We start from the raw sequence: 12,192 nt of genomic DNA, 5'->3' as shown, positions 1-12,192 counted from the left end.
AACATCAGGGTCTTTTCAAATGAGTCAGCTCTTCGTATCAGGTGGCCCAAATACTGGAGTTTCAGCTTCAACATCAGTCCTTCCAATGAACTCCCAGGACTGATTTCCTTTAGGATGGACTGGTTGGATCTCCTTGCAGTCCAAGGGACTCTCAAGAGTCTTCTCCAACACCACAGTTCAAAAGCATCACTTCTTTGGTGCTCAGCTTTCTTTGTAGTCCAACTCACATCCATACATGACTACTGGAAAAACCATAGCCTTGACTACATGGACTTTTGTTGACAAAGTAATGTCTCTGCTTTTTAATATGCTGTCCAGGTTAGTCATAACTTTACTCCCAAAGAGTATCTTTTAATTTCATGGCTGCAGTCACCATCTGCAGTGATTTTGGAGCCCCCAAAAATAAAGTCAGCCACTGTTCCACTGTTTCCCCACCTATTTGCCATGAAGTGATGGGACCAGATGCCATGATCTTAGTTTTCTGAATGTTGAGCTTTAAGCCAGCTTTTTCGCTCTCCTCTTTCATGTTCATCAAGAGGCTCTTTAGCTCTTCTTCGCTTTCTGCCATAAGGGTGGTGTCATCTGTATATCTGAGGTTATTGATATTTCTCCCAGCAATCTTGATTCCAGCTTGTGCTTCATCCAGCCCAGCATTTCTCATAATGTACTCTGCATATAAGTTAAATAAGCAGGGTGACAGTATACAGCCTTGACATACTCCTTTTCCTATTTGGAACCAGTCTGTTGTTCCATGTCCAGTTCTAACTGTTGCTTCCTGACCTGCATACAGGTTTCTTAAGAGACAGATCAGGTGGTCTGGTATTCCCATCTCTTTCAGAATTTTCCACAGTTTATTGTGATCCACACAGTCAAAGGCTTTGGCATATCATATCAATAAAGCAGAAATAGATGCTTTTCTGGAACTCTCTTGCTTTTTGAATGATCCAACAAATGTTGGAAATTTGATCTCTGGTTCCTCTGCCTTTTCTAAAACCAGCTTGAACACCTGGAAGTTCATGATTCACGTACTGCTGAAGCCTGGCTTGGAAAATTTTGAGCATTACTTCACTAGCTTGTGAGATGAGTGCAGTTGTGCAGTAGTTTGAGCCTTCTTTGGCATTGCCTTTCTTTGGGATTGGAATGAAAACTGACCCTTTCCAGTCCTGTGGCCACTGCTGAGTTTTCCAAATATGCTAGCATATTGAGTACAGCACTTTCATAGCATCATCTTTTAGAATTTGAAATAGTTCAGCTGGAATTCCATCACCTCCACTAGCTTTGTTTGTAGTGATGCTTCCTAAGGCCCACTTGACTTCACATTCCAGGATGTCTGACTCTAGTGGAGTGATCACACCATCATGATTATCTGGGTCGTGAAGATCTCTTTTGTATAGTTCTTCTGTGTATTCTTGCCACCTCTTCTTCATATCTTCTGCTTCTGTTAGGTCCATACCATTTCTGTCCTTTATTGTGCCCATCATTGCATGAAATGTTCCTTTGGTATCTCTAATTTTCTTGAAGAGATCTCTAATCTTTCCTGTTCTATTGTTTTCCTCTATTTCCTTGCATTGATTACTGAGGAAGGCTTTCTTATCTCTCCTAGCTATTCTTTGGAACTCTGCATTCAAATGAGTATATCTTTCCTTTTCTCTTTTGCTTTTCGCTTCTCTTCTTTTCACAGCTACTTGTAAGGCCTCCTCAGACAACCATTTTGCTTTTTTGCATTTCTTTTCCATGGGGATGGTCTTGATCCCTGTCTCCTGTACAATGTCACGAACCTCCATCCATAGTTCATCAGGTACTCTGTCTATCAGATCTAGTCCCTTAAATCTGTTTCTCACTCCCTTGTATAATCATGAGGGATTTGATTTAGGTCATACCTGAATGGTCTAGTGGTTTTCCCCACTTTCTTCAATTTAAGTCTGAATTTAGCAATAAGGAGTTCACGATCTGAGCCACAGTCAACTCCCGGTCTTGTTTTTGCTGACTGTATAGAGCTTCTCCATCTTTGGCTGCAAAGAATATAATCAATCTGATTTTGGTGTTGACCATCTTGTGATGTCAATGTGTAGAGACTTCTCGTGTTGTTGGAAAGGGTGTTTGCTATGACCAGTGCATTCTCTTGGCAAAACTCTATTATCCTTTGCTCTGCTTCATTCTGTACTCCAAGGCCAAATTTGCCTGTTACTCCAGGTGTTTCTTGACTTCCTACTTTTGAATTCCAGTCCCCTATAATGAAAAGTACATCTTTTTTGGGTGTTAGTTCTAAAAGGTCTTGTAGGTCTTCATAGAACTGTTCAACTTCAGCTTCTTCAGTATTACTGGTCAGGGCATAGGTTTGGATTACTGTGATATTGAATGGTTTGCCTTGGACACGAACAGAGATCATACTGTCTTTTTTGAGATTGCATCCAAGTATTGCATTTCAGACTCTTGTTGACTATGATGGCTGCTCCATTTCTTCTAAGGGATTCCTGCCCCCAGTAGTAGGTATAATGGTCATCTGAGTTAAATTCACCCATTCCAGTCCATCTTAGTTCACTGATTCCTAGAATGTCGATGTTCACTCTTGCCATCTCCTGTTTGACCACTTCCAGTTTGCCTTGATTCGTGGACCTAACATTCCAGATTTCTATGCAATATTTCTCTTTACAGAATTGGACCTTGCTTCTAACACCAGTCACATCCACAACTGGGTGTTGTTTTTACTTTGGCTACATCCCTTTAAATTGAGATACTTTAAATTGGGATTAAAGATGTATTTGTTTAGTAAGGCTGCCATAAACAAAGTACCACAAACTAGATGGATTTGTAGAGGAGGGGATACTCTCCTCTTTTTCCTCTCAATTCTTTCAGCTGACCGTTGAAATGAGAGAAGGCAGATTAACCAGAAAAAAAAATCAAATTTTTAAACTATATATGAGGAATTTACATAAACATGAAGAATTCCGAAGGCAGGCAAGATGAGGTATATATATTATTCTGGACTAAGGAGAAGAAGATAAGTGTCTAGGACTTTGAAGAGAAGTAAGATAATTCACAGGAAGATGAAAAGAGTTAATGTTTGGTGAACAAATGTTTGCCGGGCCATCTAGAGACAGAGGGACGCAGAGGGAACTTTGATCAAACTGGCCTTGCTAGGTTCCTCCCTGCCCACCACACCTAGTTCATACTTTAGTATGGTTATCTGTGGTGACAGCTCCTTCTTGGAACTGGAATTCCAGTTCTTAAAGTTCTCTTAGGCATTTGGGAGAAGTTCAAAGCTTTCGTCCCAAATCTTTTGGGCCTTGGTTGTCTTCAGCTGGGAATAATCTCCATGTTAGAGTGTCACATTTTGGGGCATCCTGCCCTGAACCCCATCAGTTTAAAACAGAAGCAACTTGTCCTCACACTTATAGAGGCCAGGAGTCTGAAATCAAGAGAACCCACAGAACCACATTCTCTTAACCTGTCGTTGCTGGCAATCCTTGGTTTTCTTTGGCTTAGGGCTCTATGACTCCAACTTTGTGTCTGTAGCCATGTGGCCATCTTGCCTCTGTCTTCATGTGGAGTTTTCTCTGTCTTTTTATAAGGACAAAAGTCGTATTTATGGTCACTGAACTCCAGTGTGACTTCATCCTGTATCTTAGTTATATCTGCAGATTCCTTATTTACATATACGATCACAGCCATGGGTTCCAGGGATTAGGGTTTGAACATATCTTTTTGGGGACAAAATTCAACCCTCAGCAATAGAATTTAAAAATTGCTTGTATAATGCTTGAGGAATCATTGTTTAATTAGCTCAGTACCTCCTTTTGGAGGGAAGTGATACGTTTCTATTGTAAGCTTTGGTTTCAGTATTTGCAGTTCACTAGATGTTTCAAATCTGAAGTCCTCCTTCCGCCCTCGTCTGGCCTATTTTTTTGAATATGTTAATAATTTCCAGTAGATTGGCTCCTTTACAAAATATATTTTTAAACACTTGTTTTTAAAATCATATAGGCAGTGAAGAGAGTACATTCTGCTGTGATGAAATAATTTTTTGTATTCAATACAAACTTCTTCACAATAGCTTTGTAATTTAGTTATAATAACTGAGCTTGTGTGTACAATATTTGTTAATTTGTTATCAATTTATACTTTTGGGCTTTCTCCATGGCTCAGCAGCTAAAGAATCTGCCTGAAATGCAGGAAATAGAGGAGATATGGGTTCCATCCCTGGATCAGGAAGATTTCCTGGAGGAGGAAATGGCAACCCACTCCAATATTCTTACTCTTGGCAGGCTACAGTCTACGGGGTCGCAAAGAGCCCTAGTTGGTAGATTGTATGCTTGTTTGCATACTTATTGATACATGCCCCATGACCAGTTTCAAGCATATACACGTGCTTCATAGGTTTCTTTATATTGAAAGTATTAATGCAAGTTCACATGCCTGATGCATAATGATGTCAAACTAACTGTAACATAGGATTTGGGAGCAGAGAAAGGTTTATAGCAAGACAATGCAAGGAGATGGGTGGTTCATGCCCTAAAAAGCAGCAAGTTCCCCAAAGAGTTTCAGCAGATCACTTTTAAAAGCCAAGTGAGGGAGGTGGAGTGTCTCAGGGTCTGTGATCAGCTCATGCACAATTTTCTGATTGGCTGGTGATGAGGTAGGAGGGTGGTATCCCAGGGGTTAGCATGATCGGTCCTTATGTTCTTGGTGGCCTGGGACTATGTGTTCATCATTGTCAAATAGTTAACATCTTTCATTTGTTAGCATGAGGGAGGTTTTTTTACATCTGCAAAACAGCTCAGGAAATGTGGTTCAAATATTATTATATAGGTACTTCAGAGAGGAGCTAATGCAAAAGATATGGGGGAAAGCCTGTCCTGGGAAGGCCTCATGGGGTTCTGCTTGGTTACAAAGGTAGTTGACCACCTATCAGGAATACTAGAATGGGGATTTTTACTATGAGAATGATGGGGGTGTAAATCAGTGGTTCTTAACTGAAGCTTGGCAGAACCACTTTTTAGAGGTTTTAGTTAAGCCCAGTAAGATTTTTAGATCTAGCCTATAGCGTCTCAGAAAGTTCCTGGCAATTCCTTAGCCAATCTGTCTCATCAACTGTGAGTCCTGTTGTGTTCTGTAAAACACATTTTGTCAGAGATGATGAAGGTTTTCTTAAAAGACAAGAAGTGCAAGCTCTAGAGGCAAAGATGGTTTTCACGTTAGAATTACAAACTTTCCATCAAAAGTAACTGTAAAATAAATGAAAAGTCAAACCATATACTGGTGATACTTGATACACAGATGTTACTGATGTAGACTTAAAAAACAGACATATCCTAAAAGTTGAGAGTTATGTTTTATTTGGCAGAAATTTTTAGTACTTAATCCCAGGAGGCAGCATCTTAAGTGTCCCTGAGAGAACTGCTCCAAGGAGGTGGAGATAGGAGTCTGGTTATATAGAAGTTTGAAACAAAGAACAAGTAGTCTGAACATCAAAAGTATTTTTTTGAATTAAAGGAAACCAGATATCTCAAGTTAAGGAATTTAGCACTTTTCTTGTGTATGGGAAGATGCAAGAATCTGGGTTCACTGAAATCACTCCTTTCAAATGCAGCTCAACTCTCTGGGGCCAGCCTCCCGTGAGTCTTCACATCCTCGTTCCTTGGTGCTCACCATAGAGAGTGGCTGCATTGCAGTCTGATGGCTGCCAGAATGCACAGGTCTTCTCCTCCCTCCTGAGTGCCCTGGAGGGCTGGAATCCCTGATGACTGTGACATCCTTGTTTACTGATATGGCAGGAAACACTCCATTCCTCACTGTTATGAGATTAGTGTTCAGAATGTATAAACAGCTGCTACGGATTAGGCACAGCTAATAATCCATTAGAAAAATGGTCAGTAGAGATGAACAGGCATCCAGTAAAAGAGGAACTCCAGATGGCTAATAAACCTATAAGAAATTCAACCTCTAGTAATTAGGGAAACACATATTTAAACTACAGCAAAATGCCATTAAACTAATGTGTTATGTAAAAACTTGGCAATCTCAAGGAAGTAGAAATTCTTAGACACTACTGGTGGATGTATGAACTAGTGCAACCACTTTGAAAATAAGGTGACATAAACTGAACACATATAAATGTGTCCTATAGCAATCCCATTCCTGGGTGTAAACCTTAGAGAGATATTATGTTTTATATTTATATCATATATAAATGTGAGATATATAATGTAGCTCATATATTGATGTACATTATAGTATATATGCTATATGTTATTATGTTACATTATATGGCATATAATGTATATGATTATATTTCTAATGTTTAGAGATACAAACATTAGTTTAAATGATAAAGGAAAGAAATGGAATTATAAACTCCAATTTCAGGATTGTGTTTAACTCTCTAGGAGAAGATAAGGTTTTGATAGGGGAGGGTTTCAATGCATACAATTTCAATGATGATGATAGTATTTTTCTTAAACTGGGTACTAAGGTTGTTAATTTTACTATTTTTTTCTTTTCATATGTTTCATACATATTTTGCATTTACTCACTTTTAATTTAATTCAGGATCTGTTTTGATACCATTTTAAGATAGATAAATATCCAGAATACTACCTATCTCACCATTTTATTATGTACCTATAGTTTTTCATTTAATTTCTTCACTTAATTTTATGCAAACATTTTAACGTGTTGTTGTTTTTATAGTTATTTTCAGTGGCTACACGTTAACCCCAGCAAACTGTAGTACAATAAACAGCTTTGATAATCCCACAAATATTTGGTAAATGCAGTGTGAAAAATACTCTTAAGTATTAAGGATATCATGGTAAATATAAGCTTCCTGTCCTACACAGCTTAGAGTGTTGTGAGGGAGACAATAATTTTAATAAGGACTTTAGACTCTACCTGAGGGTAAGAGCTGGGTGCTGTGGGCACTCTTAACAGAGGCAGATCCCTAGGTTGAAAGTATCAGAGGACATTTCCCAGATTGCCTTCCAAGCTGAGACTTGAGGACTGTGTGGGAATGAATGAGGAGCAGATTTGGCAGGGATGTTAGAGAAGTAAGAAGGAGGATGAAGAGTGTTTTAGGTCAAAGGAATAGTGTATGTGAAGGCCCAGAAATGAGAAACTAGCACAAGTGATAAATTGAAATTCAGCTGTGTGTATTGTGGGACTTGATCAGCACCATGAAGCTGAAGAAAGCCATGTTTGACTTGTTCTGTTTTCTTTACACCCTATACTCTATCTCAGTAAATCGCAGGGGCTCCACCCTCAAAATAGATTCAGAATCAGTCTACTCTCAGCACCTGGACTGCCTGCTCCACCCACCATGTCCAAGCCACCATCATCTCTTGTCTGAGATTCCACACTAGTCTCTTCACTGCTCTCCTCACCTCCCTGCTTCCTCCTATAGAGTCTCCACATTTTAACCAGTTATCACTGAAGAATGAAAATCAGGTCATGGCACTCCTCAAATCTTCAGATGCTTGCTTTCTCACAGTAAAAGCCAGTGTCTTTCCAAAGGCCTGGAGTACGATGTGCTCTGAGGTCACACTCCTCTGACTTTACATCCTGTTCTGACCCATTTGTTCTTTCCACTGCAGCCACTGGCTCGTTGCTATTCCTCAAACATACCAGGCTTGCTCCAGCTTAAAGTCCTTTGTACTCGCTGTGTACTTCCCGTAGCCTAAATTCTTTTCTCCAGGTAACCACAAAACTTATGCCTTCACTTCTTTATTTATACTCAGGTGTTACCCTATTAATCAGAGAAGTGACACTTTAACCTTCTTATGGAAAATGGTAACTCTGGCCTCTGCATATGCCTTTTCTTTCTATTTCTCACACATAATACATTAAATATTTGCTTTAAAACTTTGCTTATGTCTTTTTCAACTACAAATTTAGTTTCTGTGGAAGTGAGTAATTTGTTTTGTGCACTATTATTTGTATTCCTGGTGCCTCGAAGCAGTTTTCCATATTTATTTATTAAGTTAATTTAAAAAATGGGTATATAGTGCAGGGAGCTGGCGTGTTTCCATGGAAAATTTTCCATGGAAAATTTCTCTGACTGCAGTGTGGAGAATGGACTGGCAGGGATCGAGATCTGAAGGTGAATTCTTAGGAGCTGTGTGCTTCCGTGGCTGAACATTTGAGTTGTTGCTGATATTTAACATTTTTCAACAATATGCATGTTGAAAAAAATCTCATTTCTTTATTCACTAAGGTCTATGTGAGCTCTTACTGTGTGTGTTTACCAGTACTTGTAGCAGGTAGAGTGATGCAGACATCTTGCATTGGCCCTCCACTAATTTGGCGTTGCTTCATTTATCCCTAAAGTGTGTCTCCAACAGAACCAGACTTGCTTAGCCTCTCCAGTGACTGGGGAAATCGGTGGGATGGACCAGCTGTGGCTGAAAATGCTCTAAGTTCCTCTTTATAATTGGGTGGCAATCAAATGGGTGTTTACCCATAAACACCAGCTAGACCAGGCTATGCCATGTCAGCTGTAATTAGGAAGCCAATTTAGCACATCAGTGCTATCATGTAAAATAAGCCCTGTCACCTCAGCCTCCAACAGAAAAGGTGCAATCAAGTTTAATCTGCAAATAGATTGTCTTTTTAGAAGTCAGGAATCAGTTTATGCCATTATCATATCTGACATCCTCAAGGTTACACAGTTTTGTAGTTTCTAGGCCGTAATTATCCTGAATTATGTCCAGTGTTGCCAGTTTCACAATAATCTATGTATAAATCACTGTATTTAATAGAGAATTGGCTAATAAAACATGTAAGCAGCTGCATTGCTAGTCATATGCTGTTAAAATGTAACAGATGGTTTTATATTTTAAAATATAAATGTGTGTTCTTTACATCTGAAGTCACTTTAAAGAAGTGTTATGTTAGCAGATAAACTCGCCTCTAAAGTAGAGTATTTTGCCTATCTGAATATTGTTGACACAACTTAATTTTTGGAAAGTTTTTACTACTTATTTTATTATTTATTTATTTTATTATATTTTTTGCTACCTCTTATAAACAAATCATGCTGAAATTGTTTGCCATATCTGCAGGCCCTTAGTACGTGTTAATATAGGAGGTCCTTGTTCTCTCAGTATTAATGTGTGTGTATGTGTGTGTGTGTATGTGTGTGCTCAGTCATATCTGACTCTTTGCAATCCCATGGACTGTAGCACACCAGGTTCCTCTGCCCATGGAATTTTCCAGGCAAGAATACTGGACTGGGTTGCTGTTTCCTTTTCCAGGGGATCTTCTCAACCCAGAGATCAAATCCACATCTCTTGCGTTTCCTGCATTATCAGGCAGATTCTTTACCATTGTGCTACCTGGGAAGGCCCTTAGTATTAAAAGTCCACTTAAATGAATCAATAACAAATGAGCATCAGGAATTCAAAGTAAATAGTGAAAAAAGTTTGTTTCTTAATCCTGAAGAATAAAATTGAACTCAAAAGTGAATGTATTTTATCTTTATTTAGTCTAATAATTATGTATTCATACCAATTATTAGAATGTACAAAGATACAAACTACAAAAGGTCACTCAAGAAATGATAGATAACCTAAAGAGCCCTTTGTATTAAATAATTTAAATTTGTAGTCTTAAATCTTACCACAAAGAAAGCCCAGGGCCAGAGAGCTTCACAAGTGAATTCCACCAAACATTTAAGGGAGAAATAAAACCGATTCTGCACAAACTCTTCTGGAAATGTGAAGAGGGATGGATACTTCCTAACTCATTCTATGAGGGCAGTTTCACCCTGATACCAAAACCAGTTACTTGTTTACCCATGCTTATGTTTATTATTGGGGCTTTCCAGGTGAAGAACTTGGTGCTAGTGGTTAAGAACCCACCTGCCAATGCAGGAGATATAAGATCCCTGGGTCAGGAAGATCCCCTGGAGGAGGACATGGCAACCCTCTCCTGTATTCTTGCCGGGAGAATCACATGGACAGAGGGGCCTGGAGGGCTCCATAGGGTTGCAAAGAGTCGGACACGATTGAAGTGACTTAGCAGACACATGATTATTAAAATACACTTTTGTGTTGAACTGAAGAAGTGGTTTTCAAACATGCATAAGAATACTTGTGGGAGCCTGTTAGATGTGCAGATTGCCAGGCTGTCTCTTCTTCCCCAGGTGTCCTGAATCATGGGTGTGGTGCTGGTGGAGGGGGCATCCAGAAATTGCAAGTTCAGTAAGCTTCCCAGGCAATTTTGATGTATGTATACATAGACTATATTTCAGGATTACTTCTTAGCAGAACATTGTTGACATCAAAATTGCATGAACCTGGATGAGCCCTGTGGACCACTGATGCCAGGTTGAAATAGTATTCTTGATCTGGTTCTACATGTGTGTACACCAACCTGTCAGAAAGGGAAGCTGACTTATTTGGAAGGGGTGACACATTTTCATTTTGTTTGTGCTGGCTGCTATTCATGATGCCTGCTCTCATTAGAACATAAAAGTTGTACAGGTGATTGAGAAAATTAAGTTGGTGAAGGTTTCTCTTTCCTCCGTTTCTTCTCCTGCATATTATTCATTGACCTGCATTTAGTGTTTTGTATAATATTCATGCACTATAGATCATGCTTTCACCAGACCTTTCAATAGTGAAAGGACGGGGGCACCAGATGGAACTATCTTTTATTTTACCTGATAACTTTAAAAACTAAACATGCAGTAGTGCATGCATGCATGCTAAGTAGCTTCAGTTGTGTCCGACTCCTTGTGACCCTAGGGACCGTATCCCATCAGGCTCCTCTGTCCGTGGGATTCTCCACTGGAGTGGATTGCCATGCCCTCCTCCAGGAGATCTTCCTGACCCAGGGTTTGAACCCGCTTCTCTTATGTCTCCTGCATGTAGTAGAAGCAATATTAATTCACCACTTTTAAATTTGAGATCATGGAGAGCAGTAAAGCCTTCCCATAATGCATTCATTTTTGTGCCTTTCCAGAGATAAATTTATGTCATCTATCAAAGTATAGCATGTTTTACCTTCTTAAGCACTTATAAACTGCCATGAAGTAATGTTTTGTGTCGTTTTTTTTGTTAGAAATAATGCCTTGGTGTGATCAGGGTGGTGGGGGTGGTGGGGTGGGGAGAAGGGGAGACAGCCATTTGCTTCCTGGCCTGATCCCCATCGGTGACGAGCATGGCAGTACGGGCAGCTGCTGTCGCGGAGTCCTAGAGCTGTGGGATACAATTTTTCTTGCAGTAAATGAGAGCAGCTGTGTAGTATAGAGCTCATGACTGCAGGATTTTGTACTGGATGTACTATTAAGAGTGAACTGACTTTGCCTTTGGGTCAAAAGGCTATGTGGCCAGGTATATACAACATGTCTGGGGCTTTGAAGATAGGGGCCAGTTTTAACTCAACTGTGCTGATCTGTCTCTTCTGGAAAAAAAAATAAAAGGCAGAGCTTTTAATAGAACCAGTATTCTAGGTCTTGAGTATGTGATTTGATCATTAAAAAGCATATATGTGAAAGTGATGAAGAAATGTATACTGTAGACAGATCATAATGCAGAACTGAAAAGCAGAGTTGGACTACTTTCATTTTATTTTATTTTATTTTTTGTTTGTTTGTTTGTTTTTTTATTTTTTTATTTTTTATTAGTTGGAGGCCAATCACTTCACAACATTTCAGTGGGTTTTGTCATACATTGATATGAATCAGCCATGGATTTACACGTATTCCCCATCCCGATCCCCCCTCCCACCTCCCTCTCCACCCGATTCCTCTGGGTCCTCCCAGTGCACCAGGCCGGAGCACTTGTCTCATGCATCCCACCTGGGCTGGTGATCTGTTTCACCATAGATAGTATACATGCTGTTCTTTCGAAATATCCCACCCTCACATTCTCCCACAGAGTTCAAAAGTCTGTTCTGTATTTCTGTGTCTCTTTTTCTGTTTTGCATATAGGGTTATCGTTACCACCTTTCTAAATTCCATATATATGTGTTAGTATGCTGTAATGTTCTTTATCTTTCTGGCTTACTTCACTCTGTATAAGGGGCTCCAGTTTCATCCATCTCATTAGGACTGGTTCAAATGAATTATTTTTAATGGCTGAGTAATATTCCATGGTGTATATGTACCACAGCTTCCTTATCCATTCATCTGCTGATGGGCATCTAGGTTGCTTCCATGTCCTGGCTATTATAAACAGTGCTGCGATGAACATT

General features: G+C 39.5%; 1 protein-coding gene across 1 annotated transcript in view; it reads left to right on the top strand.

Moving 5' to 3' along the window:
* MTHFD2L (methylenetetrahydrofolate dehydrogenase (NADP+ dependent) 2 like) overlaps nt 1–12,192 on the top strand; it is a 147,798-nt gene that overhangs the window by 8,238 nt on the left and 127,368 nt on the right. The gene's annotated exons all lie outside the window — the stretch shown is intronic.

The sequence above is a fragment of the Cervus elaphus genome, chromosome 6 (assembly GCF_910594005.1).
Source record: "Cervus elaphus chromosome 6, mCerEla1.1, whole genome shotgun sequence".
In the NCBI taxonomy this organism is placed as follows: Eukaryota; Metazoa; Chordata; class Mammalia; order Artiodactyla; family Cervidae; genus Cervus; species Cervus elaphus.
Note: the sequence above shows the minus strand (reverse complement) of the source record. Positions and strands in the feature narration are given on the sequence as shown.